The sequence below is a fragment of the Ochlerotatus camptorhynchus genome, unplaced genomic scaffold (assembly GCF_037179485.1).
Source record: "Ochlerotatus camptorhynchus isolate MF236.1 unplaced genomic scaffold, CSIRO-AGI_Acam_v1.1 ptg000577l, whole genome shotgun sequence".
Classification (NCBI taxonomy): domain Eukaryota; kingdom Metazoa; phylum Arthropoda; class Insecta; order Diptera; family Culicidae; genus Ochlerotatus; species Ochlerotatus camptorhynchus.
The window spans coordinates 3,135,959-3,143,915 of NW_027041058.1; positions in this window are offsets into that span (position 1 = coordinate 3,135,959).

Genomic DNA, 7,957 nt, shown 5'->3' on the forward strand with positions numbered 1-7,957 from the left:
TTCAGCCTGACAGCTCGTGTTTTTGTTTGCCATGGAAATATTGTACCTATAAGACGGTCAAGCGAACCGTTTCTTAAGTTCGAGCTCATTTTCCTCTAGACCACAATCACTGATCACACAAATGCAAATGATTATTCAACGGAACGAGTAAACCAAGACTAATAGTTGTAAATTGCATTGTGTGATGGAACCTAAAATCAAAACAATGCTGGAGTGCTTTTTGAATACGTCGTATGTAGCAAACGTAAACAAAGTGACATTTTAATGCTACCAGACACTACTCTGCATTTCTGTTTAATTTTTTCAAAAAACTCTCATTGGCCGTGCATGGTTACTCAAAGAGTAACCAGCTTCAAAAATTGATTATTATTATTCTTATTCTTTAATCAAACGTATCGATCTAAAACTACTCACCAAAATGTACAAGAGAATCTTTGAACGTGGATGGGCGATTACCTACTATCCGCTCATATGAGCAAAATTGCGCTGCAAACATACAAAATGAGAAATTGCCTGTTTTCATACAGATTCAATTTGCACCTTTAAATGTGGAATGAAAATATTCCAAACTCAGAAACCAAGGTTTGACAAAAAATCTGCTTACGAAAGTGCCTTAAAATATGTGAGCGCTCAAATATAAAATTCTACGCGCTCAACAGGTACAATTAGTTTGGTTTTATTTAGGCCGTCTTATCAACAATCAATACGAAACTAACGATTTTAAATTGGCTCACTACTTGACTAGCCTATTGGTCCCAAGAAAATCGAGTAACGTACCCCATTCTAATAGAAATTCTAGTACTACACTATGTTTGTTTTGAATAGCTATGAAAGTTTGACGTTCCATAGAGCATGAATTTTCAACAGTAGAAAAACAATAAAGTTAATGGTAAATGACTCAAGTTTATTCGGGAAAAAGTGATTTTCTGTACGGTTAAGATACATAACAACCCCCTTGTTCTATTGTAGATTTCCACATTTACCATATATTCTATTGTGGAAACTATAAATTCTATGGTTATGTTATCGTTGTTGACAATACAATTTATTTTAAGTACAATAAATTATATTGTATGGTTACAATACATTTCATTGTACCTGTATCGTTCTTTTTTTTACGGGTACACTGCTTGAGGCATGATGATTTGCTTTGAATTTATTTGACGTTGCGAAAAGGCTTAGCAAAGGGCGTACCATTTCTGATGACAAGCACAACGGCTTAACAAAAAGGGTCAATCTATACGCCTTTTTAATGCACCACCAACGTAGAGTGCACCACGCGAGTTCGAGAAGAAACGTCAACCAAACCGTTTGTTTACATTACAATAATTATTTTCCCCAACGCAAATAACAGCATTTTTCATTCAAAATCTTGCCAATTTCCATCGGTAATTGTCTTATTGTACGATTTTCCACAAATCTGAACTTATTTGCACCTTAACTATTCACACACAAGAAATCCAGAAGATCATAACCACTAAGGCACTTTTCTAATTTTCCATTTTTTTCAACAAAAATATTCCTGAACACCAGCAGGATCTTTTCAAAAACGTTACAGAATTAAAATTTTCAACTGTAGATTAATTTTTGCAGCATCTCAGATGAATCAATTTATCAGGAAAAGTAAAAAAGTGTTCCGCTTCCTATGTCTCAAGGCAAAAATTTATGCTCACAACACTCTTTTTGACGTTCTCCTATTCACCACCAGAGGTTGAATCGATCGTTTAGTTTCTATTAAAAAGGCCTATAGTGGCGGAAAAATTTAAAATTCATTATTCTGGTTTGTTTACGATTTGGACATAGGCCCATTTCAAATGTTACTCTAGATTTGACAGTTAATTTGGATGCCGGGTAATAAGATCAACATAAATTTTAGTTCAGTTTACTCATTAATCGCAAAAAGTGATAACTCATGTCGCAACATTCCGTATGGCGGCGCTAGTGTTTCTAACGTATTTTAATTTGAATTCTTACACATAACATTTCGAAAAATGTGTTTAAGCTTGGACAGTCACCTCCCCTGGGGATTTGTTCATAACAATAACCAGTCAAGACGGTAAGCTCCTCCTCAGATTAACTTTTAATTTCGACTCTGTTTAGATGATCTGCCAAATGTCAGCTTAGAGTCGTGTTCATTAACTGTCGACTTCAAAGCAGCTGCATATTCTTGATCGGGATTTAATCCAAGGATAATACCGATTGGAGCTTACCACCATCAGTGGTTGGTTGGTTGGTTGTCTTTATTAAGGGGATTTTCAGCCAGACGCTGGTTTATCTGCAACACCAGTGTTCTTACATACATAATTCTATTTATGTGTAGTTGAAAAAAACAGCGTTTTTGCACCGTTGCCAGGTTACCAGATTTATCTGGCGCTTCTAAACAGATTTTTTGATAAATCTGGCGGGTTCCCTGTGCTAATTTGCTGTGCCGGATGTTTGCCAGGCTATTTTTCGGATTTTGCCAAATATTTTTCAAAATAAACCTGGCATCCCTGGGTGTACGAATGCAAAGATACTTGCAACTGTGACGTTCAGTTTGACAGCTCTTTACTGGGTGCCCAGCAAACCATTTATGTTAGCTGAATTTTTCGGAAAAACAATATCGTTTACTGATTTTCAGTAAGCAATGGATTGCTGATTATGATCCAGCAATCCGTTTTACTAATATTGAACACTTAAACTTGGTGTGTAAATTAACCGTGATAGCACTGGATGTTAGTAGTGTTATTTGAGCATGATAACTTCTATAATCATTCATGTTGCATTGTCGGTGGTATAGCCAACCGGTCAACACTCGTGTTTATTTCAGTTACCGTGCGGACGTAATTTGTTATTAGCCCCGGTCCCTTTCAAACTGTATCATTATTTATGTACGGTCTTTATATTTGAAATGACGTTTCACATTCATCGATTAATCGATTAACGACCCGAAAAGTAAAATATTTGCAATCGGTTATATCGACAGTGAGCATGCATAAGGGCGAATACGCGATGATCGATTCTCTTCATCGATTTTCTCTTTGCATTGATACAGCTAAGCGAAACAATTTTCTAGAATTTGTTCAATGCAGAGTAGTAACAGGTTGTATTGGCTATCGAAAGCAACAGCAAACGCACCGAGAAACGGTAAATCTAGCGAGTTATTAACAACAAAGAAAATCGACGAAGAGAATCGATCATCGCGTATAGGCCCTTATGCATGCTCACTGTCGATATCATGAAGATATAAGCATTAACTTCTTCAGAGGATCATCACCGATCGTTTCAAACGTGTGCTGCACTCTCATTGGTGGAAAAATGACAGCACAGAATGGATGGATGAAAGGGACCGTGAAAGAGAACACTAAAATAGAAAGTTTTTCTTCCGACAGTTTCATCTTAGTATTCTTCTTTGGTATAGCCATAGAGGTAACTCTAAGACCAGAAGGTCCCGAATAAACGTGCTCAACTTTTTGGCTCAGCTCGGGTACTATCTTCGGTCCCAAGCTAATCGATGTACCCCTCGAGACATAGGAAAATCAACGAACCCCTCATTTTATCTGTCAAACTTTCATAGGGGTTAATGGATTTTCCTATGTTTCGAGGGGTGAATCGATTAGCTTGGAAATCCGACAACTTTTTGGCTCAGCTCTGGTACTCTCTTCGGTCCCAAGCTAATCGATTCACCCCTCGAAACATAGGAAAAACCAATAACCCCTCATTTTATCTGTCAAACTTTCATAGCGAATCAAAACAAACATTGCGTAGTACTAGAATTTCGACTAGAATAGGGTACGTTAATCGTTTGCTTTGGACCAATAGGCTACTAAAGTGGTGAGCCAATTTAAAATCGTTAGTTTCGTATTGATTGTTGTTATAACTCTGTAGTCTGAACAAGGCATTACTCAAAAGTGGTACATCGCAATCTTCTATGTTGAAAACTCATTGATTTCAAGAGAATTTCAAAACAATGTTATACCATAGAGGTAACTCTAAGACCACTGGGTCCCGAAGAAAATCATTATTATTTTTGGCTCACTTAGTACCAGAACAACGGTCCCAAGCAGTCCCAAGCTATTTCACTCACCCCTGCATGTTCTGCATGAATCCACACACCCCTGATGTTATCTGTCAAACTTTCATAGCAAATCAAAACAAACATAGTGTAGTAATAGAATTTCAACTAGAATGGGGTACGCCATAGAAGCAACAATCAATACGAAACTAACGATTTTAAATTGGCTCACCACTTTAGTAACCTATTGGTCCCAAGCAAACGATTAACGTACCCTATTCTAGTTGAAATTCTATTACTACACTATGTTTGTTTTGATTCGCTATGAAAGTTTGACAGATAACATCAGGGGTGTGTGGATTCATGCAGAACATGCAGGGGTGAGTGAAATAGCTTGGGACTGCTTGGTACCGTTGTTCTGGTACTGAGTGAGCCAAAAATAATAATGATTTTCTTCGGGACCCAGTGGTCTTAGAGTTACCTCTATGATAGAAGTACTTGGGACCAATAGGCTACTCAAGCAGTGAATCAATTTAAAATCGTTTGTTTCCACCCCCTGGTTATACCCTTCTTACAAAGAAGGGTATACACACTTAGATTTTTTTGCCGAGATGGGCACCACCGAGCAGCTCGGCATTTTATTTTGCTGGAAATTCAGCAAAAAATATGTTTGTTAGCTGAGATCTCGGCAAAATTCCCGTTTGTTAGCTGAATCTCGGCAAGTTTTTCACAGAGATCCAGTAAAATAAAATGCCGAGCTGCTCGGTGGTGCCCATCTCGGCGAAAAAATCGAAGTGTGTAGATATCACTTGAAAAACCGAGTATCGATCCGAGGCCCGGAGGGCCGAGTGTCATATACCATTCGACTCAGCTCGACGAGATCGGAACATGTCTGTGTGTGTGTGTGTGTGTGTGTGTGTGTGTGTGTGTGTGTGTGTGTGTGTGTGTGTGTGTGTGTGTGTGTGTGTGTGTGTGTGTGTGTGTGTGTGTGTGTGTGTGTGTGTGTGTGTGTGTGTGTGTGTGTGTGTGTGTGTGTGTGTGTGTGTGTGTGTGTGTGTGTGTGTGTGTGTGTGTGTGTGTGTGTGTGTGTGTGTGTGTGTGTGTGTGTGTGTGTGTGTGTGTGTGTGTGTGTGTGTGTTTTTTTTTTTTTTTTTTTTTTTCTTTTTTTTTTTTTTTTTTTTTTTTTTTTTTGGCAAGGAGGAAACCTTCAAAAAGGCCATCGTGCCACCGCTTGACGACTGGGCGCACAGTCGCGGTGACACGGTGTGTGGGATTCTTACCGCACTAAAACCTCCTTAGACGCCTTGCCCTTTTCCCCCGGAACCACTTGTCGTATTACTTCGGAGGGGGCCGTGCATTACGCACCTCACTTTACCTCAGCTAATTGGCGCTTCCAGTTCGCTGATCGTCTCTCCAATTTGTGAGCCATTTATCTCCCAGCGTCACGTTCTACTCGGTTAAACCCTGGTGGTGGATACCGCCTACTCTGACGGAGAGTTCTCCCGGCTTCGGCTTTCAGTTCGCACTTGTGTGAGCACAATACTACTTTCTAGTTGGTCTTCCCGCCATTTTCGCTGCAGCGCTGACATGATCTGCGTTACTGCTCTGCTGACGGCGTTAAAGGTGCCCACTTCTCGACACATTTCTTCGACGACATTCTCCGTGCTAAGGGCGAGCATATCCTCTCGCACATCATCAAATCTAGGACATTCGAAGACCACGTGCTCTGGTGATTCTTCCACATTCCCACACTCCGGACAGAAGGGTGACGTTGTGTGTCCGAACCGATGCAGGTACTTCCTGAAGCAGCCATGACCAGACAGGAACTGCGTCAAGTGGAAGTTGACTTCTCCATGCTTCCTGTTCACCCAGGTCGAAAGAGTCGGTATTAGCCTGTGTGTCCATCTACCGTTCTCTGCTGCATCCCACTCCTGCTGCCACTTAGCCATCGACTCCGTTCTCACCATTTTTCGTACTCCTCTGGTTTCTCTCGTCATATAGCACTGTGTGTGTGTGTGTGTGTGTGTGTGTGTGTGTGTGTGTGTGTGTGTGTGTGTGTGTGTGTGTGTGTGTGTGTGTGTGTGTGTGTGTGTGTTTGTACGTGTGTATGTGTGTATGTGTGTGTGTGTATGTAACGAAATGAATGCGCTCACGTTTCTCAGCAACCGCTCAACCGATTTGGACAAACTCGGCGCCAAATGATAGGTCTTGGGGTCCCATTGAACGCTATTGAACGGTTTTGGAATCGGTGAACCGGTTCCGGAGATATGGCCGGAATAAGATCCGGTGAATATGGGCCTTCACGCTGGATTTAACGGAAAACGTATCAAAACCATCATGCGACACATCAAATTACTAGAGAATTCAAAAATAAGATCAATGCAAGTCGTGTTAAGTGTTCCAGACCACATTGGACACACTTGGACATGTTCCGGGTACCCCGGGGAAGTTGCTTGAATATGAATTGAATTAAAACCCATTAAATCACATTAAAATACGATGATATTTAAGGTGATTGGTAGCCTCACCAAATAGACTACACCCGGATATATTCCGGGTACCCCCAGGCAGTGGCGTAGCGTCACTGGATGACACGGGGGTGGGGGGCTTGATCACTGATAATGACAATAAAATAAATAAACTTGAATAAGTAAGAAGGGTCTGATCACACCATAGGTGGATAAATTCGGGTTTTTTTTGCCGATAGTTTATACTATCGGTGTTCCTTTCCATCAAAATCTTCAACATATATAAATATCGGCTTTCGTCAGTGACGCACTAAAACCGGTGAGACCAAATTGTTTATAGAAAATCATCAACAACAAAACTGGTCTTAAAACGACCGTGCATCAAATTCCACCCCAATTCCTGCTCGTGAAGAAGAATTTTATGATAATTTAACGATCATTTTTTTTTCTTCGTTGACTCCACATCCGCTGGGGTGACATCGTCAGATGGCTACTAAGCCAAGCGTGCGGTACTCATACTACTCTCCGATCTCCGTTTAGCATTAACGGGAAGCTTTCCGTCCAAACAAAAACACGTTTTTTCTATACTAAAAATATTGGAAAAAGATATCAAATATAAAAACAAGATGTTCTTTTCTTCAATATTAAAGAAAATTTAAGGGTAAAAATATTTATTCTGGCACAAAGTTGGACTCAAAAAACCGAACAAAAGCGACCTGTCGGTAGTGGTCGAAGTTATAAAAAAAAAACCAAGAAAATCAGGGTTTTCCTGCGATTCTTAGGAAAACGGTGCAAATTAACATTATTTCTTTTTCATGGTTTCTTGGTATTTTATGTCCAAGAAAAAATGTTTTTTACAAGTATATTTTCTTAAGAATCACAGGAAAAATATGATTTTCTTGGATTTTTTATATAATTTTCTGCTATATTTATAAGAACTCAAAACGTAAATTTTTCGCCGGCAGCGGTAAGCTTCCCGTTAAATGCACTAGTATCATAGGCTACGATTGTGTACGATGAATCACTAGCCAGAACAACACGATAAAAACAAAACCAAAGCTTCTCCACATGTACTGTTTCAGTCAGAGGACTGGCATCCCTATATCAATCCTATACTTTAACAGTAGGCAACATCGCTGGCCTTATTTAAATACGGCTCGCATGACGTTTGGATGGTAGCAAAGGATGAAAAATCATGTTAGAAGCATAAGGACAAGGGCAGATGATAGCATCAAAAACATTGCCGCCAGTCAGTCCCCTGGTTTCTGTGTGGTTACAGAAATTTAAAATCCATGCTCCCAACAGAGTAGCGTGTAGTAGGTATACCCTCGGACCAACACAAGCGACTTTCGATGTTTCAATGAAGTTGCTAGGTTTCCATTATCAGTTGTGCATGTGTGCTTAAGTTTATCACTTCGCTCTATACACTACACACTTGATCTGCGAAAGTGATTGTCTGTTATTACTCTCTTATTATCATCGTTTGTTTTACCTA